This window comes from Denticeps clupeoides, unplaced genomic scaffold, assembly GCF_900700375.1.
Source record: "Denticeps clupeoides unplaced genomic scaffold, fDenClu1.1, whole genome shotgun sequence".
In the NCBI taxonomy this organism is placed as follows: domain Eukaryota; kingdom Metazoa; phylum Chordata; class Actinopteri; order Clupeiformes; family Denticipitidae; genus Denticeps; species Denticeps clupeoides.
Window position 1 is genome coordinate 29,224 of NW_021629886.1, and position 27,938 is coordinate 57,161.

Genomic DNA, 27,938 nt, shown 5'->3' on the forward strand with positions numbered 1-27,938 from the left:
GAACTCCGTTAAATAATCACACGCAATGAAACTTATTTTTTCCACATCCTAAATTTATTTTAAAAAGCAAATCTTTAATCGTCCCATCTCAAACAAAACCATTTTACAAAGAAATAAAAACATCTGCAAAGGCATTAAAAAAAATCTTGCACTCTAGCAGCATCCAAACACTGGGAGTACCCAGAAATATTTCTTAATGTATATAATTATAATTTTTCTTCCAGGGAGGGATCTATACACGTTACTGCCAATACAGGACTATTAAACCTTTTTAGTACAGAGAATGAAAACCCAGCTTTGATTTCCGGGGGTTAAATAAGGGTTAATAAGAGTGTGGAGGACGAGACACCTTTTTTCGTTTCGTTGGGTCGTAGCGGCTCACAATCACTCCTCTTCGCGTCTGATGGACTGAAATGAAATAGAGACGTAGTGTGAAACTGCATGGGCTGGGGAACGCGTGCGACAGGAAAAGCTGGAGGCAGCAGGGGGGTGTGAGGGTGTGTGTTTCGGGACGTCACTGGAAACAGGGCAGCCATCCTCTCACGTTAGCACTGACGAGATGAGGCAAGCGGTTTTGTACCGCGCCGGTTGACATGACCCCTTTGACACGGTTGCGGGGAGCGCTCGCCCGCCACCAGCCGTTGGGGTGTCAGTGTCATATCAGCTCCTCGTGCCGAACACCGTCTGTGTCATGCGACATGAGTGACTCAACATTCTGAACGCCTGGGTTTCGAAACGGTGTGAATCGTGGTGTAACACTTGGTGGCAGGTGTGAGATTTGCCACAGGAACTGTCAAGTGAACTAATGGGGGGGGTCATAATAAAGAATAATAATAACCTATCGCAAGGGCCATGTCCAACCCAAATACCATGTATAACGTTTATATAACGTTCATTAATTTTTTTTTTTTTTTTTTAGACACTCATTTTGCAGATCAAATATACCAAATTACAACAGTCAGTGCTACAGAGAACAGTTTTTGACTATAAACTCACCATACATACTGCTGCTAGGACAACAGATTACATCTCACTGTACAAAAAAAATAAAACTAATTACAAAGGGAGAGATTTACAGTACACGTACATCCAAAGAATGTGTTAAACAGACAAGGAGGACCCGGCGGCCTCTCCACGCAACACGGGAAGAAAAGCCGTAAAGCCAGGGATCCGGTAGATTAGCGTTACGGCGAGGGAGAGCACGCCTCTTTAAAATACCAAAGACCTAAATACACACCTCGGCACGGTACATACGACTACATTCATGTTAGAGTTCACAAGGTGCCACCCGGTTCAAGCAAAGACCACCTGAAAGCGCCCCTCACCGGCAGACACGCGCTCTCGTATTGATCCCTTTACTTCTCTTCCTTCTTCCCCGCTTTCCCGACATAACACTGCCCTCAAATCCAACGTCCACCGCAAACAGTCGCCATTAGCATGTTAGTGTTAGCGTGTGTCAACATGGCCGCTAAGGCTCGCAGAGTTGGGGCTCTGCAGCTACGCTGTTCCAGTATGTGCTAAAGGTCAAAGGGGAGGGGTGGATGATTTGAATCGTTTTGCCGTGTTAAGTTTCCGCTCCGTTTTTTTTTCCCCCTTCAGGGCTTCTTGTCTATGGAGCTGAGGAACCATTCGGTGAACCTCCGGAGCTGGGCGGCGGCAGTCTGGCTTTCCTTGTGGAGCCTCAGGTTGTCCTGCCTCAGGTGCAGTACCTGCTCCTGCAGCATGGCCTTATCCTCTTGCTCCTGGAGAGCGAAAAGAAAACCGGTTTCCAGTGCGTTAGTCTCAGGAAACACGGACTTTTAATATCCGACCAGAGAACCTCACCTTTCTGAGGTCATACTGAAGCTGCCTGAGAATCACCTCCAGCTGATTGACTTTTCCGGTGAGCAGGGTGGGAGAACCTTCCCTGTGGGTAGAGAGCGGGAAAGAGGACATATAATTGACTTTACTCATCCAATCGTTTATTTTTTTCCAACCGTGAATATAAATTATACCCAAGATGCAATGCACTCTGGTGATAAACAAATTCAGCTTGGCAGGAGCGGCAGATATGTTAATGAGAGAGTCGCCTGGGAGGGATTTATAATGGAAACGCGCAGGCTCCTCCATTATTCAGACATACCATTCAAAACTACAGAAAATTATACGGTTTCACTATAGAAGTGTCAAAATGTCAAACTGGGAAAGGTTTTAAATTGTGGCAAAAACCAAAAACATCAAACATTTAGCAATTATTGATAGAGGTTTTCTGCTTGAGAATTATTAGCTTTGTACAGACAGCTCATGATATTTTGCATCACAATTAAGACTCTGCAACACGTCTGGGCCTTCAGAGCCTCTAGAAACAAGCCGATCTCCACAGCATTGCTCCGCCCTCGACTCACCCCGCCTCCAGGGCTCCATCCTCCCCCATCACCACGCGGTGCCTCAGCTCCTGGGCGGGGTCCAGGCCCTGCTTGTTCTGCTCGGCTTCAGTCAGAGAGCACAGCGAGGCCACACTCTGGACTGCAAACATCAAATTACAAGAGAACTTTGGCAGAATATGAACACACAAAACAAAAAGTACATAAAAACGACCCGTTTAATGTGGCATTTATGAGAAACATGAACATGCAGCAGCAGAAGGGGGGGGGGGGCTGAATCATCCCAGTCCAGACTTCTACAGCATATAATTTAAAAGTGCTGTCAGCGTTAAGCACAATGAGCGGTGAGTCACAGTCATCACACAGGAGGAGGAGGAAGCAGTAAAACTGATTTGTTAGTGTCATAAAACCTGGTGACAAATGCGACGTTCACCTAGAGACCGTGTCTTTTGGCATCGCTCACCCCAGTTCGAAAAAATGATATCAATCCCAAGAATCAGCGAAGCACTGCTCTCGCTAAATGATCCTCCTTACACAAAAAAAAACGCTAGACAACCAGGCCCCACCACACAGGCAGGGGCGGAAGGGACAAGACAGTCCATGCTCAGTAATGGAGGCTCATTAAGGAGCTGTACCCCCATTTTGGCACCAATTAAGGCCGCAACGTTATCACTCTGTCCCTCTCCCTCTTCCACTGGGGGAGGTCACGTGTGCATTAAAGGTTAATAATGTGAGCAGGACGGCAGTTGCACGGCGCAAAGCGGCGACAGCTACACCTCCCGTCGAGGAAAAGCACGCTAAAGAGAACCATTACCCTCCAATAAGGGCGCTAAAGGAGCACTTTACAGGGCAGAGGAGCGGAAAAGCTCAGGGACGGAGCGGAGGACATCACTCACACAGTTCATCCGCTGAATGCAGAAGCGCCGCGGCCTGAGGCTCAGCACTCGGGTCAAGTGCAGTGCAGCCTTTTTCTTTCTCTCTGCCCTGACACAATGCGAGGGTTCCTCAGAGGTACACAGGCCAGTCAATACACTGATGAAATGTAATTTACCTTTTTTTTTTACATATAGTCAAAGTATGAAACAAAGTTCTCATAAAAATCTGTAGCAGAGATTTGATCCAATATATTGGGTCTTGATATAGAAATACAATTTACAGAATGAAATGATTGTGAACAAGTGTGTCATACAAATAGAGATAAAGGATCATTTCACACATTAGGCTCCATCACCCAGCCCTAGTCCCAAGTGTATTTAATAAAGGAGAAGACACCTATTCTAACACCTCGGGCCCTTTGTCATTAACACAATCATCTGGAATAGAAGTCAGGCTGCAGGAGGCAATTATCCGAGTTGGAAAGCAGAGGCTCGTTACCGCAGCTCGGCAGAAGGTGCTTTAAAAAAACCAATACCAGCCACACGAACGGCTCGTCTATAAAGGTGCGCTAATCGAGAGTCATGACTGCGCTCATGACTGCTAACTAGGTCGCGAATAAAAGCAGAGTTTCAACTCACTAACACGCTTTACTCAAGCCTCAGTGGCCAAAGTTCATTTGTTGCTTGGGTAGAAAAGGTTCCAGGCCAAAGGCACCGACTTTCCCAGGAAAAATCGCGGCCCCCCTCCTTCCGCTGAGATCCCGGTCAAAGGTGCCGGGCAGCCATAATTGCCCTAAACAGAAGCAGCCAAGCCAGAAATGTATAATTAACGCGAAACGCTGGCTTGAGTCACTTCCCCTCTGTGGCTCCTGGCTGGGCGTGCTCTGCGATAATGGCTTCATCTCTGCGAGCTCAAAATAAACCCAGCTCCTCTTAATTAACACCTTGAGGAACAATGGACTTGCGGAGGACAACGTGAAGTGGCGGACGGGGAGGAGAGGGCTGGAGCGGCCGCCACTTCGCCGTGGCGACGTTACGAGGACTTCAGTGACAAAGGACAAGCGCGCGTGTACAAGGTCAAGGTGTGTGTGCGAGAGTGGAAAAGCCTAACGGGGACAGTGACGTACAATAGGAGGACATCACTCCACACCACTCTGAGGGCCACAGGGACAATGGTGCTAAGAGCAGTTTATGGTTCAGGTGGCTTTTCGCCACTTTGATGCATTCACACCAGGACTGATTTAGGACGTACCGACAGGGGGGAGAGCAATAAATGTAAAGGCCATATGTGATATATTTACGTTAGGGATGCCACAATGTATGGCCATTAGTTTACGGCTTTCCTGAATGCCATTGAGGCCATTCACCCAACAATGTCAGTATTACGCAGGCCAAATGTTGCCTTGGCTGTTTGTTGGTCGGACATCAGATAGAGGTAGTTTCGGAGGGCTGAGTGATACTTTTTCAAATTTAAGACCATTTGGAGCCGAAAGCAAAAAAAATAAAAATCATTGTCCAAGCGCCATTGTTGTAGTCAGGTGACTGAGTATGCAAGTTCCCTTGAGTAGCTACACAACCAAAAACTACTGTGTGACCAATTATGTTCTTCAGCAGAAATGTGCATCCTCAGCTGTGGTTTTATATAGCTGTGGGCAAGGTTGCACCGCTGCACCTTTTCAGTCAGCATTTGTGCATTCACAGCCAGGGATGTTGAGTGATTAGAAACTCCGAGGTCTAATTAGGGGGCATTTGCTTCGTCGCATGAGGTGAAGCTCGGACTAGAAGTCTGTACGCAGCCATGGCTACAGATTAGGAAGGCTCAGCTGCAAAGGTCGGAAGCATGAAAAGTACCGTTACCTTCAAAAGCCCGGGCGGCATCGACCAGATGGGACCAGTCCAGGTCGGAGGACGTGTCAGGGAGGGGCATGAGCCCGGGCTCGCCCAGTTTGGCCTTGTCCACCAGCGAGCCGTCAGAGAACCAGAGATCACCTGCACAGACAGGTGCCGGGGTGAGTCGCTGGCAAGACACAAATTCCCAAACAGCCGTCCTGTCCTCCGTCCCGACCACGACAATTCTGTAGTCCCCCATCCTCCCCCACAGCGTCAGTTCTCATCTTCTTCTTTCATCTCAAGACATGTCCCTGCGGAAGACTGTGCCTAGACAAGTTTTTACTTTCTAATTTGGCTCAAGAGCTGCTGTGTGTTTCAAAGTAATAAAAGAGAATAATGTAGGTACATTTACGTAGGCTTTAAAACTATTTCATATTTTAATGGCCGTATGCATCTTCGTTCATCATTTAATACAGCTGTGCTCTAGACCATACAGACATTAAAATGATCCCGATTAAAATCCAGATATCAATCATGGTCTCTCCGAGAGAGGCACTAATGAAAGGAACATTTACTCCTCCCATTAAACAGCAGCACTCACTGCACAACGGCTCATTTTGCTGAATAATTATCCGCCGAATGGCAGGGAAAGGGCAGCGAAGGCGGGCGCGTCGACCAGGGCGTCTGGCTGCGCCGCACTGATTGACCGAGGACTCGGACTAAAACGCAGACGAGCAGAAAATTATCCTGCACTTGAGGCCACAAGCTGATTGCGCCGAGCGAGAGGTTGAAACAAAGCGAGAGCAGAGATGTACATATATAAAAGAGAAGGTGCACCCAATTTGCATAAAGACCACCAGGGCTCTCGGGCACCTTCGCCTCTGGGTGGGTCGCCGTGGTAGTGGGGCGATTAGACAAAAGCCCGGCCTGTAGCCGACATTACGCATCCCCGCAGCTCGGGGGACACGGAGACACAGAGACAGCGGAGTCAAGCGAACTTTCTCCTCCTCTCATCTTTCGCGGCGGCTTTCATTCGCTCTCCTTCGCTCATCTGGTTTCCTCGAGCCGAAGGTGATTTGAATAATGGATGAAGACCCTCGTCTCTGCTCTTTCTTTCCCTCTCTCCTTTTTTTGTCTTGCAGTGTGTTAATGAGGCGAGTGCCGTAGGTGTGTAAGCAGCCTGCGACGGTGTTAACCGCATGTAAAGCAGGCTCACACGACGGCTCGAGCTAAAACCCACAGCAGTGGAGCCTCCAGAAAAACAGGTGACAGAGATGCAAAGGGGGATTTTCAAAGACTCAGCAAATTAGGGAGACCAGAGTAATAAACTGGTGCTAATTAATTCATTCTTTGTGAATGCTTTTAGTGGAGTGAAAGTATTTCATATTCATGATATTTGCACGGATTCTAATTCCTGTCAGACATCCCAAATTTCCATGTTTCATCCAGCCATTTAACTGCAAGTTTTGGTTTTATTCAGTGATGGTTATGATTGTCTGGCTACAGGTTGTCTGCTTAGTTTGAACTGATTAAAAAGACAGAAGCTACACATTTATTGTCAATCCAGGGTTGCCATACATCTGACTCCATGACTATTAATGGCTACATTCCTAAAGGAGAATTGGGTTTCTCAATTTTTTACTCCAAAACAGCCCAATCTGGCAACACTAGCTGTAGCGGTCATTGTTCATTAAACATTCATTTAAATGAGCAGCATGTTTGAAATTGGCAGAACGATTCCTTTAATGATTGATTTCCTGAATGGGGAATGCTTTGGGAGGGTGGGTGTTCTGCCACTTCACTTTGTAAATGAACGTGAAGAACAAAGCCGCAACGCGAGTTGGATAGAAGTGAATTTCTGAGGCTACGCAGCAGCCTGGGAGACTCACTCTTGAGTTGCCCGCCGGCCTGGCGCAGGGTCATGCGGGGGGGCAGGGTGTTGTGGTAGGGGGGCCGTGCTGCTGAACAGGATGTCGTTGGGCAGGGCCTGCTCCAGCATGGAGCTCCGAGAGCTGGCCAAAGACAGGGCCTTGCGATGGCTGCTGCAGAGGCTCTCATCGGAAAGCGTCCGGTAAAGAGAGCGGCGTGGAGACTGGACTACAGCGGCATTCTGGGGAAAGAATCAGAGAGAGAAAGGCAATGATGCAACAGTCTGGGGCAGACAAACTAGGTTATTCCTGCCTTTGCGACAACAATGGGCTAAAGTCTCAAAACATGTGACACCTGCACAGCTGCTGTGCCAGTAAGAGGCTGAAGCCAACTGGGCCCTCATTGTCCCCGGGCCCCAGGGACAACGTATCCCAGTTTACACAGAGATACAACCAAATGGACCAAAACTTTTACATCACAAGTCAAAAATAGAAAGAGGACAAAGATGAGCAAATATGAGAACATAGCAGAGAGAAGCTCTGCAGGGGTCAGGGGGCTTCATGTAAAACCTATTAGTCTCATGGTCCTCTCATCTTTAATTCATGAGGGGTGGCAGTGGGACTTCAAAAGGGGAGGTGAGGGGGCGCCAATCACCTGTCAGATGAAATCAGCATCTCATCGGCTTGAACACGACTGCTACATATCCAGCTGATTATCCTGGACATGCTCCTGACATCTACGTAGTTTGGTGGCTCTCCTCGTGATATGCTGTTCTAGTTCTGTTCCGATTGCACTCTTAAATTGCAGGCCAGTACATGGGCTTTGTGGAGGGAATGGGAAGGGGTGCAGCTCTATCTGGAGAGTGGGCATACAAGCCGCCCCGCCCCAGTCATGAATACTGGCAAATAACAGTCAGTGAGGGAGCAGAAGCCTCCCCGGGAGGAGCAGGGGCCGATTTGACGGCTGGATTTGAAGAACCTTGTGATCCTGACATCTAGCCCTGAGCACCCTACTCAACTGCAACGAACAGAAAATACTCTCTAGCTTGCCAGAGAATGTAACGGAACAATGCTTAGACTAGCCCTACGAAGACAGCGTCGCGGCCACATAACCTGAAGACAAATCTGTTTTAGAAATACTGAACTGGGCAAATGTCATTGTTTTTTAATGAGAACAGGTACATTGATTTATTGCAACATGAAAATACAGCACAAACACTATTTTTACCATTTCTAACACCATTGGCAGCCACACATCCTTCTGCCATGTTTTATAGATGGTTCTTGACACTGACTAGATTACTGATCTGTTTTCCGTCCGATTCTTTACGTGATTTAGGTCAGCAAAGGTCAGTCTTTTCACCCAGATTCCCTTCCCTCCTCCGCCAGAACGTTTGACACGTTAGATATTAAAAATGCTTTCATTTTGACACATTTATTGTCTATACTCTCTTAGGTTGAAGCAGGGCCTGCTTTATTCCCAAAAGGAAAGGAAAATAATAATAGCACTCCTTCATGAAATATTAATCAGCGGCCTCAGTGGACGCTTAATACGCTCTCCTGAGGTCCCCTGAGGGGGCCTGGAGGGCGTCTTCAAAAGAGCCTTTTAAATCACGATTATCTGATATTGCATTCTACTTTCATCGCTTCTTTAAGAGACACAATCGGTACCGTCTGCAGTCTTCCAATCGTGTTAGCAGTCCCAAAGCTCAGTCTCGCAGACGGAACACCATGGCGGCCTGACAGCTTTCGGATGGGATCCATTTACACCTGCCTGTCCCTTCCAATACGACCCTCACTCTGCCACTAATGCCGCATCGGGACTAATTATCACAACAAACAACCCAGCGTGGTGCAAGCCCTGGTGCTAGCATTTTTTTATGAAAATGCTAAATTAACCTTTTGACAGCCATGCGAGTGTTGCTAAGGACAAGTTAGCAGGAGAACTGGCACCCCGTGCTCCTCCTCCGTGCAGCATGTGCGGCACGTAATTAAAGGGGCGGAAGACCCGAGCGCATTCTAATACCAACACCACACAGGAGATTAATGGGAGAGGAAGCAGCAGATGTCTAAAGAAACAGGCAGACGGTGGGCTCACGGGCAGGTGATTGGTAGGGGGGGGGGTTCGCGCCACTATCAGATCATCCAAAAAGCCCTTTTCAATCTGAACTGAGGCAGCTGAAAAGAAAAAATGCCGATTGTTCCCCCGCGGATTTTTCAATTTTTTGGGATGTCATAAATACGAATATCACCAGAAAATGATTAGGCTCCACTTCCATTTTTAAAAATGATCCGACTCACCCTAAGCCGGTCCCCGGGCCCTGAGGGGCTGTCAGGCAGCAGCCTCCTCAGGAAATCCTCTTTTGAGAGATGCTGCTGGATGTTTCCATCAGGACCAACACCTGACGAGTCTGTCAAATACTGCCTCCTAATAAAAAAAAATATGAACAATATGAACAATTCAACATAAAGGACAGAATAAATAGCTACAGAGAGTTCGCTAGACAGAAGTATAGATGACACTGGAGCTCATTAGGACTCCATACTGCACACACTGGGTGAACCAGAGCGCTATCTCACGAGCTGAAGGGTCTTTAGAGCACATCAGGCTGACAAGGGAGAGGAGGAAGAGGGAGATACTGGGAAATCATCCAGTGAGTGAGTGACAGAGGGTCATGTCCACATCCTGTGTTCTCTGACTGTGACGGACTCGGGCAGAAAGCCAAGCGGACGGGAGCCAAGAGGGGCTTGCAGGGTGGAGGGAAGTGAGGTTGGAACGGGAACAGAGACGGAGCGAAGGGTGGGACCGGGCGGATGCAAAGAACAGCTTGAGTAATGAAACACAAAAAGCACACGGGCGCGCGCAACACACACACTGGGGCGAACAAGAAACACACACACACACACACACACAAGCACCACACACATACACGCCAAACACGGAGCTTGCCGTTGTTGTACCTGGCATTCTGCAACAGCGCCCTTAGGAGAGCAGACACTAAACCTTCTGCTTGACTAAAACGAGGAAGAAAACAGGAAGAAGAGAAGAAAGGACAAAAGAAAAGAAAAAAGCAAAGGAATGAACACACAGATGAGCCAACCAATCAAAAGGCCACTTTAGAAAGAAAAAAAGAAATATGCATGAGGTGAAATGCCAATGACCTTCACTAAAACCAGGTTTGATGTTCAACGTTGAAGTAGCCCTTCCATAAATGTTGTAAATGTGGGTCTTTTGCATTGTTTGCCCTGTTCTGGTTGACTTCACCAGTCCGGTAAATCAGGTATAAAACTCCCGTTGAGACGTTACTGGTTCCTGCGAGCCAGTCTTTAGTAAAGACCAGCTGGACAAAAGAGGCATGCTGAACAGTAGGCCTGTAATCATCAGCTTACGTTGCTTGTACATAAATAGGCACGTGTAGTCCTCAATATATGACAGTAAAAAAAAAAAAACACACCACCTTAAATGGCCACGCCCCAAATAAGCTTTGGCATTACAGTTAACCAGATTATTCAATATTAAGATAAACAGGATTAACTAAAAACCCATAATTATCTGTGTCTTGATCAATAGAAACAAACCTTTTTGTTGCTGTGGTAATTATTTCTGTCACCCAGAATACAATCATCAATTATGTTTTTATAAATGGGAGGAGCCCGATGATTGACAGCTCTCACGCATGCTACATCTTCATCCTGTCTTTTTACACACTGTGAATCTCCAAGCTTCGCAATCTCGTATATCTGTGTACTTGTATATAGTGAGATAAGATAAAGTGGACTTGTGACTTGATTCATACTGAAATGAATGTCAATATGTCGAAACATCAGTAAAGGTTGCTTTTGTTCTTATTTTATCTATTTATTCAATATAAATCCTAAGGCCGTCTTTGACCTTCCACTAGTGAAGCAAGCTCCATCGCTGCGACTAAGGCCAGATTGAAAACAGTGGCAATAATAAAGAAGATGGTGCCCAGAACTGCGTATCTGAGCGCCAATACAATCATCTCCATCATGAAGCCACGCCCACCTGGTTTGCTTGTGATCCAGTTGAGGAGGCCATCATGCGCTTTCTTCCAGGCCCATCAGGTATTTGTCTCTTTGAGACTGGTGGCTATAGGTGTGGGCACTGACGTCGGTTCCCGGGTGGTGGCAGTGGGGACAAGCTGTAGCCTTTAGCGAGTCCAGGGAGGCACTGTTCTTCATTCGTCGGTCAGAGGGGCTGCCGGAATGGCGGGAACCACTGGAGAAAAAGAGTTGGAGGGGAGAGAGAGAGAGCAATTAACACAGCAGCATTAAGGCTCTAATTTCATAATTTGATTCTGTTTATTTGGTGCCGCGGCCTGTCGTCCACTCTCTCGGTCGGCTGCCAGCACAATCTTTAAAATTGTGCTGAAGTCTGCGCTCATGAACTGAACCGACCCGATTCATTTGGGAATACTAGTTTCCATAATTAGCTCAGCCTTCTTCATGCTTAGGAGCTTCCTGAGAACAGAAGCAAGTTTTTGAGCTCTAGGGTCATTATTAATAAAAGAAAACAAGAGCCTGCATCGAGGATAGAACATTAATGAGAAACAAGGTCTGCATCCGGGAGCAATTAATTAACAGCGTTTTATTTCCCTGAGGAGGTTCGCAAAGAATCCGCAGCAGCTAGGCAAGGAACATTAACATGCTGGCAGGACATGGCAGGGCCTGTTCTAATTGTTGTTTTAAATAATATTTCAGAAGAACCGTCCTTTTCCTGTGTATCGGTGTCGAGTTGGAAATTCCAGCACCGTCACAATAAGAAGTGAGGGAGAAAAGGCACTGGAAGAGCCTGGGTAGATCACGCCGCCAGACTCCGGGCGCTTGCACAGCGAGATGAGTTCGGAGAGCAACTGGTTCGAGGTGTGTGTCACAGCCAATTTACCACGGCAACACCTCGACCGTGAGAAAGGCACGCAACGGAGTTTCGACTTGCAGCGCGACCCTTCCCAACCAGCTGGCCGCGGCTATCAAACCGCGGGCTCGCTTTCCCGACCGCGTTCTGCGGGAACGCGTGCAGGGATGGGGGGGGGTATGGAAGGAAGGTGAATGTTATTCATAAAGCGGTTGGCTGGTTCGGCCGTGCGGTTTGGCAGTGCGCACGCACTGGCTCATTAACGCGGTGAAATACGGCTCGGTGTGTGTGTGTGTTTGTGTAAGAGGCAGTCTGGAAACATGACTCAGATATACTGCTGAGAGTTTGTGGGATCGGGAAGGGGTGTGGAAAGTAAACAGTGCATTTCCCCTTTCGAATGAAAACTTGGAAGAGGCCAGTCCTCCATTTTTCCATTTCTTTACCTGGACAGGGACGAAATCTCGCTCAAGTCCCCGGTGCTGCCATCAGTGACGTGTCCAGTGGACGTCGTGGGGGTGTAGCCCTGCGGCAGGTAGTGCTCGGCCTCCCCCTCACCCTGATACTCCAGTGGCCAGGCCAGGCCCGGCTCACCCCTTGACCCTTCCCTGAGGACCACACGGCATCCACCAGCCCCTGTTAGGGGCAGAGGGGGCGGCGGAGGCGGCATGCAGGGGGCTGTGTCAATGCCGCTGTCTGTTGAGGCTCCCTTGATGTAGGTCAGGCCCAGGGACTCGGGGTCCATGGGGTCGCCGGAGCCGAAGCGCTTGTCGTCGCTGCTGGAGGAGGCGTTGCTGGACAGCGTGTTGCTGCTGGAGTGGCTGGATCGGCTGGGGCAGCTCTTCTCACGGCTCTGAGGAAGACATCATTATTATTATTATTACTATATACTATATAGTAGTATATAGTTATATTACTATAACGCCTTTTAATGAGTTGCAACCACACATAGGCACGGAGCCTGATCCTATCCTATAACACCTGTCAAGGATCATTTTCACGATATCACGGTATTTTTCAAAAAATATTTACAACAAAAATGCTATTTCCTTTCAAAGTTGTTAATGGTGCAAAGGGGGGAAAGACCCCAGACTGTGATGATGCATCTAATGTGGCTTCAGTTTCTTTTTTTTTTTCCCCCAGCGCAAACTACGACATAACACGTTCCACTCCCAAACAATTTTGAAGCCTGAAAGCCAGCACCCCCTGAAGCTCAAATTAGAGCCGGCAATATTGTGAAAATTATGAGCTGACGCGGGGCGCCAGCCTTTAATACAATCACGGTGACAATAATGCCGCGGCAAAACACCGCGGATATTTATTTCCAATGAGGGAGAAACGAAGGCGCGGAGGAATTAGAAGGAAAATATGCAGCGACTGCTCACTTGTAGGTCTGCTGCTAGCGAGGGCAGATAATTTCTCAAACTGACAGGCCCCGCGTGATTTATGCTTTTCCCTCCCATTAGCAGATTTTGTTCATTTCATCAGAAACAGTGTGGATGCATACATAATGAACGCACTGTAAATTTATGACAGGACGCTCCCAGAACACTGCACTGAATTTCTGGGGTTTTATGTATGAGTTTGTGTGTGTGTGTGTGTGTGTGTGTGTGTATACGCACATGCAATTATAGTTCCAGAACGCTGATCTTGCATATTGCACCTGACCCTACTGACAGGTAGCCAGCTCCTCTGGGATCGGCAATGGGGTCAGAATCATGAGCAGAACACCACCTGAGCACTAGTTACTTTCCGACCCCGACATTTTAAACCTGAACAACCTCTGAATTTCTCTTTTTTTAGGAGTAGAGATTAATCACAAACCGTATCAACATTATTGTCATCAATGCTTTAATAAAAATTGGAATTGCTGATACTGCTGACTATTTGCTTGCTTTTCCCCCGTGCTGTACTACTCAGCCCATTTACACTCGAACACTCCGGAGAATGTCAGTGGCATAAAATACACTGGCTGATGCGAGCTGGGAAATATGAGAGTCAACCACAAAGTTCCACATCAGCACATCATCAACCGAGGAGAAGAAAAGCGGACAAACAAAATAACGTGAGGATCCTGAAGCACTGACATCTGTAAAGCCGATGCTAAGCCTCATGGATTTAACACATGTAAATTTATGGCGCTGTAAATCTGATAAATGAATAAGCGTTAAAGAACAGCTCTCATCAAATAAGCTGAAGGTGCAGGATTTGTACATTGGAGGACACTCACTCGTGGGAATTTGCTGGAAGACTCCTTGGCCGCCTGCTTCTGAAGGCCTCGGTTCAAGATCTTGGTTGATGGCATGAGCCACTTGGCTTCTGAAACGCAAGCAGGCAAAAACGATCATTTGTCATCATGCTCCACGCTCTCGTCTCACAAACAAAACCAGCATTGTTGGAAGACAGTGCTGCAACTGCGGTTTAAGACATCCTCATTCACGCCTTTACCAACAAAACATGATTCATGGTCCTGTGTCCTTTTGTTGGCTTGAAGCTCACCCGCTGATCGCGTCCTTTCCAGCTTGGGCTCCCGATCTCGGCACCCCTCTGCCTCCTTCTCTTCTGGCTGGTCGTGGGGGGCTGGGGACTGGCTCCTGTAGGGCCGAGCACAGTGGAACTCATTATCCTCGATGATGAGCTTCTGCATATTGCAACACCTTGTATACACCAGGGGACCTTGTTCAAATCTAAAACAACCGAACACGTCTACGTGATCCGCTCTGCAAATCCTACAAAAAAACTGGACATATCAAGTGGATGGGTGCTGACATCCCGTGAGACAAACCCTGGTCCCCGTTCTTGAGTTGAATTTTGTGTAGGGCACGAAACGTGAAGCTTCCTAGGTTTGGTGGAGCTGCTGCCCTGTAGGGCCAGCGTTGACGACCTCTGAGTGCATAGCGAACGTAGACATATTAAAAAGGAACGGTGATAGAACGGGTTTTAAGCACCGTTCAGTGCGACCTAAATGCACCCGAGATTTGTATTCGCCGCGCGCTTGGATGCCGAGGGGGTTCGGAGCCGGGACTCACTACGCTGTCAAAATCCGTATAACAGAAGCGCTAGATTAAACCACGCGCCCTGGAACCACGTGGTAGGGCTGATTCTCATCATCCTTCGCACGGCCCGTGGTGCATTGTGCGCCGATTCACTTGTCCGCGCCGAGCGCTGCATTATGCAGGGCCTGTCAGTACACGCTACAGTAGCCATCTGAGACGTTTCCTGAAGGGAAACCGGATCGGTCGACGCCAGGCCCCTCTCTGGTGCGGCCCGCTGCCCGCTGCCTGCCACAGACGGCTGGACACCAGTTCTGCAGCGGAGCGCAACCTGAGTCGGGGGTGGAGAGACCGGAGGATCAAACCCTGGCGCTGGAGGCCGGTGTGGACACGCGAAGGTCAGCGAAGTGCTGGAGGAACCGCCGGCCATACGGTGGTGGGCTATCACATGACCCCCAGCTGGGCCCTCTCTCTCGCTCTGCTGCTCTTCTTCACGTCAGACCTCATCCCCACTACAAATGACTACAAATGACTCTGACAATTGACAAATTATAGATCTGTGTGACCTCTCTGCTTGCGCGGTTGCCCTTGAGGCTGAGCTGTGCCGAGCAGCTTTATGTCGTGCTGAACAGGGGTAATTATGCTCTAATTATGCTCCAGATATTCTGTGGCCATTACCCATCGTATCCAGGCTTCTGTGCCCAGGACCCACATGGCCCGGGGTCGCTGGAGGTGGACTGGTTGCTGGGAGAGCTGCAGTACGGCTGGCTGGGTTCCCTGGTCCCCGGAGGAGTTTGGGGCATGTCGAAGTCCTGGAGAACCCTGGATGAAGAGCAGAGACACGGAAACATGTTCAACAGCACGAGGTGGATCGGTGCTCAGGACGTTTTGGCGAGGTAGACGATCGATCCAGTTCCTGCTGGACTCCGGTCACGTTTGTGAGGAGAGAGGACGGAAGAAACTCAAAGCCTGGAGGTGAGTCTAAATATAGCACAGGGGGTCCGTGGGTCTCCAGGCTTTCTAGGGCAAGAGGTCTGGACGTCCAGGAGGGGACACACAAAACTAACCACAAAGAAGGTACAATCTTCAAAAACGAAGTATACAGAGATCAGAGACATGAAATAAGAGCAGAGATCTGCTGCTGAACAAAGCGAAGGTCACGCCGCACATCCCCCAACATACACACACACGTGTGCACACACCCTTGTTTGTCTCACTTCCTCCTCGCTCCGTCTTACACGCCCTGCCGAGGTGTTGGCAGCTCAGCGGCACCTGGGATTCCAGTTCCCAATTAGGCGGCGCGGTGCAGCACCTCCCAGCAGAGAGGCGGACATGACAGGCGGCCAACACAGAGCCACCCCCCACCACACACACACACACACCACACACACAGAAATACACATTTATCAGATAAAGTTCGGTTCTGTGCAGTCCAGGCATGTTTAATGACCACTACGTGCCCCAAACACACGCTGTTTGAGAAACGTGTTCTTGCCGTGATAAATTTGAACACCAGGTTGCTGTATTTTTTCCCCTGTAATATGTTTCCTGCTGTTGGGGTGTCAAAACCCCCAGCACACGCCCCTGTACCTCTAATGAGAAACAGGTGGGAGTGTTCATCCACCGCCTGAGCCTCAGTTTTCCTCTGGCTCCGGCTCCAACACTCCTACACCACATCCTCACTACTCCAGTTGCATGCCCTCGCCTGTTTTTCTAAACGGTACAGACACACACACACACACACACACACACACACTGTACAATACCGACATCAGTGGTGGCCTAGCGGTTAAGGAAGCGGCCCCGTAATCAGAAGGTTGCCGTGCCACTGAGCAAAGCACCGTCCCCACACACTGCTCCCCGGGCGCCTGTCATGGCTGCCCACTGCTCACCAAGGGTGATGGTTAAAAGCAGAGGACACATTTTGTTGTGTCACCGTGTGCTGTGCTGCAGTGTTTCACAATAACAATCACTTCACTTTTACTTTCATATGTTGTGTATCAGCGACTCACAAACTCCCAAAAATAGGGGCAGTGGTGGCCTAGCGGTTAAGGAAGCGGCCCCATAATCAGAAGGTTGCCGGTTCGAATCCCGATCCACCAAGTCGCCACTGAGGTGCCACTGAGCAAAGCACCGTCCCCACACATTGCTCCCCGGGCGCCTGTCATGGCGCCCACTGCTCACTCAGGGTGATGGGTTAAATGCAGAGGACAAATTTCACTGTGTGCACCATGTGCTGTGTATCACAATGACAATCACTTCACTTGAAAAAATTCATTAAAAGCAATTAATTCTGTTAGTGCTGTTCTAATATTTTGAAAAATCTAGAAAAGAACCACTCAGATCTAATGGAAAATGCGAGACGGGGTGAAGTACAGTGTGATGGATGTCTTATTTGAAAGCACATCAATGAGCATAATGTTGTCCATGTCAACGCTGACCAGGACAACGCAGAGGACAATAAGAGGCGCACAGCAGAGACATCATGTGTACTCAGGGAAAAGGTCAGTGCAGTCACACAGCCCCTCTTGCTTCACATGCACACACACGCACGCACACACACACACTGGGACAGTGGTAGCCTGTCATGGCTGCCCACTGCTCACCGATGGTGATGGTTAAAAGCAGAGGACATGTTTGTTGTGTCACCGTGTGCTGAGCTGCAGTTTTTTACAATGACAATAAAGGAAAAAAAAAAAAAAACACTGTATACAGTGTAGCGCGCACACACACACACACACACACACACACATAGCGCAAACAGCTGACTTGTAATACTACACGACCACTGAGCACTAAGGCCAAAGGCTACAGCTCTGTTTCACATGCCAAGAGGAGCGCCTCTGCTTTATTCTTCCCATTTCTTAGCCTCAGTCGATCTCCACCCAGAGTGAATTTGGCATTTCACTCTCATCCATGTCTGGCACGTACTCCTTTTCACATTCACCTGGCTGCATCATAACTCAACCAGGAAAACTCCCAAACATGGTAGTCTGTTCCCCACCAATCCTCAGTGCAAAAATGTTCTTAATCGGCACAGACAGAAGAGCAAAATCTCTTAAAAGAAAAAACAGTGTGGTGAAGTTATTTTTTAAATTTAGCCTCCTGCATGACGAATAACTTCAATTAAGTGGTTGGTAATGTTGCTAAGCAACATCATTCATGAAATGTACAACACAGGTTTCGTTTTGTTGGACGCATCCCATGAAACAAGGTTGGCATTAAAATGACGGATGTTGGGTGAACACGTACCTTTGGCCATCAGGGTACTTCTTATCGAAGGAGGTGCTGCGGGAGATGGCGGTGTGGGCGTAGTGGAACGTCTGCTGGCCCGGGGAGGGGCGATTAGCTGCCTGCGTGGGTGACGTCCGGGGCAGGGGCTGACCCTTGGGGACGGCAGGGGCGCGGTGCCAGCCGGTGCCCGTCCGAAGGGGCATCCCTCGGTGTCCAGCTTGTACTCAACTACAGGGAGGCGGTAGAGTTCAGAGCAACCCCTGTCAGGCACAAAGGAACAAAACTTTACATGTATTAAAACGGGTCAGTCAACCGACTAGAAACGAGCAAGTTAATCATGATTAGTAGGGTGGTAGTAGCCTAGTGGGTAACACACTCGCCTATGAACCAGAAGACCCAGGTTCAAATCCCACTTACTACCATTGTGTCCCTGAGCAGGACACTTAACCCTGAGTGTCTCCAGGGGGGGATGTCCCTGTAACTACTGACTGTAAGTTGCTCTGGATAAGGGCGTCTGGTAAATGCCGTAAATGTAATTCTCAAGACTATTACAGAACAAATGAGGGAGAGGGGTTCAGCAGTGACTTGATGCAAAACGCTGGTACATTAACGCCACAGGTTTATTTGAACATAAAAAATATTTTTCATTAATTGCAGCAAATTAATTGACAGCCCTAATTAAAAACAGAACAGAAGTATTACCAATATGTCTGAATTCATTAAAGAACACTTTCCATTAGAAGAAACCACACTGCTTCAGAGCAGAAGTCATCTGAACACGATTCCACCTCCTTAAATAAACGGGTGAGAAGTGAGAAGGATGGACTTCCACCTTAAGTAGGTTCGAGCTGGCTTTTCATGTGTCCTCAACCGCGCCGAGCCTGATGCTCCGTGACAGCCGATACGGTGAATCAATTCAGCGATCTGCTCTGGCTTTTTCCATTTCATTCACGTGCGGCAGGTTTTCCAACTGCAGCTACATCAAGCAGAACGAGCTGAGACTTCTGTAACACTCTGGAAACATTTATCCAGGTCATTTGTGCTTCACGCTTTTTAAATTGAAGAAAAAAAAAAAAAAAAAAGAAAACAGAAATAATTCACCAAAATATGCCTTTGTTTGTAACCAACTAAATGGGTGTGATTGTGATTTGAATCCATTATATTCCACAGGCAAAGAAACTGAATTCGGGAGACAACCAATAGCAACACTGAATTCAGCTGTTTGAGATTTTACTTTTAAAGCTATCGCTTTAGATGCGACCACAAGGATCATCATTGTCTTCAACCCAAAGGTCCGGCAAAACGCACTAGCTGTGGTTAAACTGCTTTCCTGCAACCCGTGTCTCGAGCTGATATGATTAATCGCGCAGTGACTCGCACCACCGTTCTCTAAAGAACAACCATCATGCCAGAACCTCCACACAGCTGGCGGAAGAGCTGGGTCTCCCACTATTAGATCCTTCAGCCTTTCCACCAGCACCCAGCCAGATAGTCTTACTTTTCTAAATAGGAGGAATGATGTAGGCAGACCGGCGCGCTGCGCTGCCTGACTGTATGCGAGAGCAGATTGGGTTGCGCTGTGCTGCTGACAGAGCTGCCCTGTAACCGCCATGCATGCATGCGTGTCTCTCTTTCTTGCACGTTTCGAGCTACTAGTGCCGTATCCTCCACACGTTACAATAACTATATCCAGCATCACCTCAGAAACGTCAAACGGGGTTTTATTGATGCAGTAACTTCACGCGGTAAATATACGGGTGTCTGGGGTGTTGTGGGGGTTGGTGAGCCACGGGCTAAATATAACTTTGAAGGTGCCACGAGGTGGTTAAGGACTCAGGAGAGAGGGCAAGTCTGCTCACATCGGAGCTAAAACTTTCTAGTTCACTCCCTCTCATTTCTGCTGATGCAGGAGAGATTTCTGGCACTGGGCTAACTTGCAAAAGGTAGAATGAAGCCAAATGTTTGTTAGAGTCCTTAATCTCGGGGTCACCAGTTTCATACCAGGATAAACAGAACCAGATGGTTTGTTTTGCTATACTATTTTTGGGTCATTCCTACTGATCACATACAGTCATTTAATGTATGTTCTTCATTTTCGGTGACTGTGGAGGCCAGGTCTCCACTTTTTTTAAGTACATAACTCCACATGTGTTCATTCATAGTTTTGATGCCTTCAGTGAGAATCCACCATGTAAATGTTCATGAAAATAAAGAAAACACATGTACTGTACTGTATTTAGATATGTATGAAACAAAAAACTGCTAATGTAGCTATGCTTATCTTTTTTTTGGTGGTGTGTAAAGATCTCTGACCACCAGAACACAATCTATACAGATGTTCTTAAACAGAGTTGAAAAGTGAGTCGTCGATGACTGACAGCCCTCATGCATGATTCCTCATTCTTCATGATTTAAGCCCGCGCTATTCAGTGCATCATTAAAGATCATGTTTCTTTCGTGTTTTTTCTGTTTCTTTATGTCAATCCAGGGTATGCATTTGACCTTACACTAGCGAACGAGCTTAGCACAGGTTTGGTGCCAGTTTGAAAGTGCCCTTTTTATACACTGTTTTCATTAAGTGATTAAACAGCATGTTTCGGTGTTTAATGGCTGTAATATGTTTAAAAAAAGTTTACTAAAGTAATGAAACGGTAAAGGAGATCATCTACGAGCTGAGAACTCTGTACCTCCTCGGGGTGCCGTCTTCATGTGGATGAACAATCACCACCGAGACGATGGTGGAGGTGCGCAGCAGGTCGATCATCTGCTCGTGGCTGAGCGTCGCCACGGTGACCTTGCAGATCTCGACCAGACGGCAGCCCTGCCGGAGGCCCGCCTGCCAGGCGAAGCCGAAGGGCTCCACATCCGCCACCACGCCCTCGAAATTGACATGGAAACCCAGCTGTCCAAGTGCGTTCCTGCGCAAGGTCATCTCGCATGTCTCACAGCCCCTCGTCACCATCTGGAGGGGAGGAGGGAGGGACAGCGACAGAGAAAATTCATGACCTGTAGCTAGCAATTCTGAGACAAATGAAATATTCATTAAGAAAACAAACCATCAGTCAACAGTGAAACTTTCTTTAAAACTTCACACATGCACAATATTTCCGACAAAGATAAATTTACACAAGACAAAAATATAGACGAGACATAAATATTTTGGATTTCCATAAAACCATTAGACCAACTGCAAATCTTTCCAGCTTTGCATTGTTCATGTTCGCCTTTCTCAAACAAATCAATATTCAAGAAGAACTTTGTCCAGACTTGTCTGCTGTCAAACCGTCATAAACCGTCGACATGCGGAGAATGTCGACAGTCAGGCACCTGTCAGATTTATGTTACTCCTTGTCATGGTCCTTCACCTAAAAAGGTGACTTAATTGCTAAATAATTACAAGAGGACCAAGGTAAACCGGTGGAATATCATGGCAACCGGTAATTGGCGTGAAGTTGCTGGTGATCTGTTTATGAATTACGTGCATCAGACGTGGAAGAGTGCAGCTGCTTCTTGCCTGGACTGGAAAAGCCCTTGGACGTGTTTCCAAATCAGTCGAGCATAATAGTAAAGCCATTGTGTGAGCCTAGCTGTGTTTTCACAGTGTTTTACCACAGACTGACACCATATTGATTTATTATGATAACATTTACCTTCATTTATCATGAAATATTCCTGAAGTTATATCTATTACACATCTGAAACAGTGGGAGGATTAAGCACATCTAGCCATGATACAAGACTCAAAAAAAAAAAAAAAAAAAAGAACATAAAAAATATATATATATATATATATATACACACACACACAACACACACACACACACACACACTACATATGCTGAATGCAGAAAGTACTTTCCAGTAATCCACTTTACCGCTTTATGAATTTGTCTCATTAGTCTTCCTGTCCAGGAAAGGGGTTGGAATTGTAGCAAGTTGCTTGTCTTGCAGTTAAAAAAAAAAAAGTCTACGCTACAGTGCATCTCCACAGGGGTATCTGAGGTGAACCCGGCTGGGCCAGGCACACCCCTGCTGCCCAGGTGAGCAAGCTGCATGGGTGGGCGGAGCATGCCTGCCGTTTCCTGAGCGGCTTCCCTTAACGAATGAGGCAAACGTTCTCAGCAAACGTTCCTTTCGACCTCAGCAAGGTGGGTTATAACCTTTGACTGCGTCTGTGACTTTGCAGGTCCAAGTGCAATCACTTTTTCTACATAACTTGCTATTTTTTTTCAGTTTCAAAGTTTTCTAGAACTACTCCTACTCACCTCCAGCCTTTGAGCGATCTCCCGCACGTCTTCTATGCAACCGTCCTGCACAAGAACACCAGGCAATCTCCTCTCTCGTAGTACAGTTTCATCCTGCCAATGGCCGAGCAGCTCCAGCCAATCACATCCCTGCAGGAGCAGTTGAACACCACCTCTTTGGATGCCTCCTCTATCATCACCACAGACTCATTGGAGATGGCCAGCAGGCAGCTGATGTCTCCGGGCAAGCTGAGGTCCCTCGCCACCACGGCCCAGGTGACCGCCCCGGTGCTCTGCAGGTGGGCGTTGCAGCGTGGCCTGGTGCGTTCCTTGCGCTTCGCGCCAAGCGTGATGAAGCTGAACTTGGCGGCTGAGGAGTCGATGGGCGTGGTGCTGGTGAAGTTCTCCGCCAGGTCCTTGAGGTACTCCTGGCGTGTGCGCATGGCCATAGCGCGGAACTTCTCAGACTTGTGCGCTGCATTCTCGCATTGATCATCTTCGTCAGGAGGAAGTCCCGGAAAACGGCAGATTTGGGGAACGTCACCCCCTTGGGGATGGGAGGACCAAATGCTGGCACGTCTTTGGACCTGGAAATGGCCACGCTGAAAAGCCAAGAAAATTTATATCCTTAATATCCCATTTTAACCCGAACAAACACACAAATGTGTGAACAATCTTGATATTTTGACAAATGATTTCTTCGAGATTATTTCCTGGCCCCTTCCAACCTTTCACAAATCAGCCATTTCACCTTAATCTGAAGCAAGCATTTGAGATTAAGATTTCTTCCTGCGGTTGAGATCTCTGCTCCTGCGCTGATCCTTTAGATAATGAAGGGGCAATTTCCTGCTGCGCCCGCTTGATTCCACCATCAGCTCGCTATCGCATTAAACCACACAAGCTTAACCGTTGAGCCGCGCTGCCGAGGGGACTTCAAATTAAATTCTTTTCGATCTTATCCTGTAATCCTCGCCCACATCTCTTACCTCTGTTTATCCTCGACAGAGGTTCTGTAGAAGGCGCCGTTACATGTGTTACATGTAATAGCAATCAAGATGAATTTCCGATTACGGGCGGATGATGGGGAAACCCGCCCTAATCGAGCTTCTAAGACGCAGAATACGTTCAAAATGGAAAAATCGCACGGCCATTGCCAGCTCAGATTACCTGTAGCACACGTTCTCTGTGCAGGGGTTGTGGACCCTGACAATGATGAAGACGTGCTGAAAGTGCGAGCGGATGTTTTTGGGGGTGAACGGAAGGGCCCCCGGCTCCTGGAATATGATGGTGACAATGTCGTTGCCAATGTGCCTCTTCCGTAGCAGCTGTAACGGGAGAAGAACATTGCGAACAAAATCACATGACCTACACAGAGCTCCTTAAGCCCAACAGCTTCATATTTAACTTGCAATTCCATAGCAAAAATGCAGATGGAGACACCTTGGTCCCTCTACAGTATGACATTTCAGACGGCATTGACATAACTAAATGACATCAAAAGATGAAGGTTGTAAATTAATTCCTAAACTCTAATATAATCCAACAGAGAGAACAAAACAAGGCAACCACAGCAGTTGACACAAGTGGCACGCAGTGCTGCTTTGTTTGTCCAGGCTTTCCTCCTGTTCCCCGTGTCTTTGTTCCAGAGACCACGTCTGAATGGCGGATTGTTTTACCATGGGATTACATTCCGGGAACTGGGATAATAGCGGGATATTTGTCATTGTCGGCGTTATGGCTGTCATTCTGATGACTTAACCCACCAATCCAGCGTACGATGATCAAGAGGTCGTGCTCCTATATGTTACACGATGCCGCGAAGCGAAAATTTGATCCTAATATGGGATTGGATGATGGAGGGTGGGCTCCCCGAGGAAGACAAAGGGAAATGAAGTCGAGATCCTGAGAAGCTTAATCACTGCTCTAATCACAGGCGCATCTCTGCACTAAATAAAAGCCTCGTCTCCCTCCCTGCATCCCTTCCCACACAAAAGACATGGAGCTAATTCCACCTCCTAAGACATGGGGGCCAGGCAGTTTTTCTTTTTTTTTGGTGGGCGGGGGTGCTGTGTCTGAAGTGTTACCATGACAACGCCCCGCCGCTCAAGTATAAGTAATTAGCAGAAGCTTTTGGGTACGACTGGCAAGCTTTTGAAGCTGGAAGCTCATTCAGACCGAAATGGATGCACATCAACCTCACATGCTGGCCAGGCCCAGCCACACACACACGGACCTGCTGCTTGTTGTTTGGAGTGTGGGGGAGCATGGTGGACACATGAAACATCATCTCGTAGTCTTTATACGTGGTATAGAGAGAGTGGGTGCCCGTGGAGTCCGCTGGAGAGGGAGGAAGAAAGAACATTTAAACATTATACACAATATGACAATGACAGTCAAATAAGACGATCGGTCAGCCTTGATGACTGTACAATGTCACCTTTGCTGCATGTCAGATTGGGCAATAAAAATTTCTTATGAAATGCAACGATTGAGCAATGATGCAAAAGGGGAAATGGTGTTGCCAAATTTCAAAGAACTGATGTTTATATTATGCATCAAATGGGCGATTCTCTGGAAATGAAACAAAAATGCTAAAAAAAAAAAAAAAAAAAAAAGTCTGTAATACTTGTCCTTGTATTTAAGAAAATGTGGAACATAATTTAATTTCAATGCATTTCAAAGCATCATAACAATAATATCATAACAATATTATTATAATAGAGAATAGTCAGTTTGCAAATCCTACTGGTTCCCATGCAAAATGGGCCCAAAAATCTGTGACAGTCTTTTAAATCTAAACACACAGATGAATAAAATTGTCCAGCAAAACAATATAGTTTCATTAAACTTGGAAGTGTATGTGTGCATGAGAACATGCAAAAGTTTAACATCTTTGTTGCAGTAGAGACTTAAAAATCAAGGAAAATGTAATCCTTTATATTTAGGAAATCAAATATATATCTTTTTTGTCGAGATTTAAACATTTGTTAAACATTTGTGTGCACACCACTAGGGGTTTGGACAGGGGCCCATTCACATAGCGATTCTGACATTTTCAAGATCAGTCAAACTGGAAGGGCACTGCCAATGGAAACCTGCTTTACTTCAGTCAAAAGGCTTTCTACGGCAGCACATTGATTTTCTTTTTCTTAAGCCATTCTTTGGATGAATTGGCAGCGGGGCTCAGAGTCATTGTTGTGCTGAAAGGTGAAATTGTCCTTTAACTTGTGGCTCGACGCAGTATTTTTGTGTGTGTGTGTGTGTGTGTGTGTTAAAACCTTCATTCATTCATTCATTCATTCATTCACTCACTCTTGTTGTCCAGCTGTGCTCTATACTTGGTGAAGCCCTTAAGTCGCACTCTTTGACCCAGCAGGTCCAGGAACTCCTCGAGCGCAGGACCCCCGCTCTCATTATTATACATCTCCTCCTCGGTGCTCTGGCCCGCCTGGCAGTACAGGATCCCCACCTTATGCTGAAAACTCAGCTACAGAGAAACGCAAAATGAAAAATGCATTATAGATTCAACTGTTAATGAGGTGTGCCATTTATTAAAATAAAACATTTTCTCTATCTAATTTAGAAATGAGTTTGTGGAGCACTACCGATTTCGCAAGCCCCACAAGCACAACCTGGCCACGTTCCACATTGAGGGAGCTCTTCATGGAGAGAGGAAAGAAAAAAAAAGCTTTCCACCCGAGGCCATCGATACGCATTTCATGCATATGGTGCGAGACTGTCCTGGTAAGTGTGCTATCAATCTAAGCAGAAGGCTCCTGGCCGCGGCGAGGGCCGGTAATCACATGCGCGTGGGGTGAACAGACGCCACTCAATGGCGACATCTGAATTATTTATCAGCAAACACCAGAAAGAAGCGAGGGGGGGGAAAAACCACCCATCCTGACGGTGAAACGGCTCAGCGGATGGGATATCTGACCATGCGAGCAGAGGCAAAGATAAAACAAACAAAGGGAAAGAAAAAAAATAAATAAAAATGACGGTTAAATGAACTATGAGTTTCTCTTTATCATTGTCGATTTTCCCCACCAGGTCACATAGCCTCGGTGGGTTGCCAAGGCGGTTGTCATGGAGATGGTTGTCTACAGTAGTGCCATGAAAGATGTTATTCTTCTGATTTTAAAAAAGGGGGGTCTTGAGGGAGCCCCATTTGAAATTGACTTAAAATCAATGTATTCAGACCCCATTCGTCCAAAAAATGTTCTACAAAAGATGCTCCAAGATGTATTTTTTTATATTTAAACTATGTCATGTTCATCTTTGTTTATTAAAACCTTCATATCAAATCAACACTCGGCACCCCTGGCAAGACTTTAAATGCAACAGCGAAAGACAATAATGTGAAATTACTGGTGAGAAAATAATAAAAGTTTATTGCAGTCTTCTGTTCCTCCTGGGCTTGGCACGGCAGGGGAGATCGATCTAGCTCTTGGCTCGTCTGAGATCGGCCCACTTCAATTATATAGTAATACTGCTCAGGCCCCTCGCTCTCTGGTGCCCCTGGGCGAGCAAAAAGGGCCTTGTTCACATAAGAGAATCAAAATGTTTTTAATATCAGTTGTGCTGTACAGTCACTGCAGTGATTTTTCCACCACAATGTTGTGTGCACATGTTTACACATTCTATGTTCAAACAGTTCCATCTAGACATGCTTGCAGCAAGTCACAAGGTATGTTATGATGTATAATTGTTGTTAAAAAAAAGCATGTGACACTTCAGTTCTCTGCTCTTGACTGTGGCCAGAGTGCTAAAGGAACGTTACAACCCAATCGTAAATTCTGATTAATTACACCACGGGGTGTATTGCAATGCGTTCAAGCAGGTGCACAAACCAACCTCCAAACGTTTTTCACCACAGATACTTGGCGCGTTGAATGTTGTCATTGCAAAGTAAGCAAGCTAGATATCTTGCAAGTATTCACTCCAGCTAGCAGGATGAGATCCACCCAGTTAAAATGGTCTACAGGAAAACAATTTGGGAAATCAGCATGATCTGACAGGTAATTTGGAAAAATCCTCTTAATAGAAGAATATTCCAATGGACAAGCCTCAAAGTGATTGCTTATTTCAGGCACCCACAACAGCAGTTCAAACTCATATGATCAAATATACAATCTTACTTGCATGATGGCATCTGAGCCCCTAATTTATCGTTCATTTGACATCCTGGTGATTATGGTCCAGTAATTACAAGCCCTGAGGAATGTTTAGTGCCACAGCTATATATGAGTGTGCAGCCGGGAAAACCAGCAGAGCACTTGCAGCAAGCCTTCTTACTTCCGTTTTGTTGCAGATAACTACCTCCAAGTCAGCTGTTACGCCTCTGACGTCGGTGACTGACCTGCTAACAGGGTCCAGCCAGTCATCCTCCTGCGCTCAAGCTGGAAAGAAAGCACCCCTGCATGTGACAGGTGTGCGGGAGCGACGTGTGGACTCACCCCTTGCTGGTCCAGTTTCAGCAGTTGCTCGGGGACCCTGGGCGAGTTAATGGCCAGCCTGAGGCACTGGATATTGAGCTCAGGCACCACATACTCCAGCACCTCTTTCAGGGGCAGGCCGCGGGACGTGCCGTGCTTTGCTGTCGAGGGCACGGCATCTTCCTCCAGGATGGCCCCTCAAAGTCATGAGCTGCAGTGGAGA

General features: G+C 47.2%; 1 pseudogene; it reads right to left on the reverse strand.

The window, feature by feature from the left end:
- Positions 1-38: 38 nt before the first annotated feature.
- LOC114776537 (signal-induced proliferation-associated 1-like protein 2) lies at positions 39-27,935 on the reverse strand (annotated as a pseudogene).
- Between the last annotated feature and the right edge of the window lie 3 nt (positions 27,936-27,938).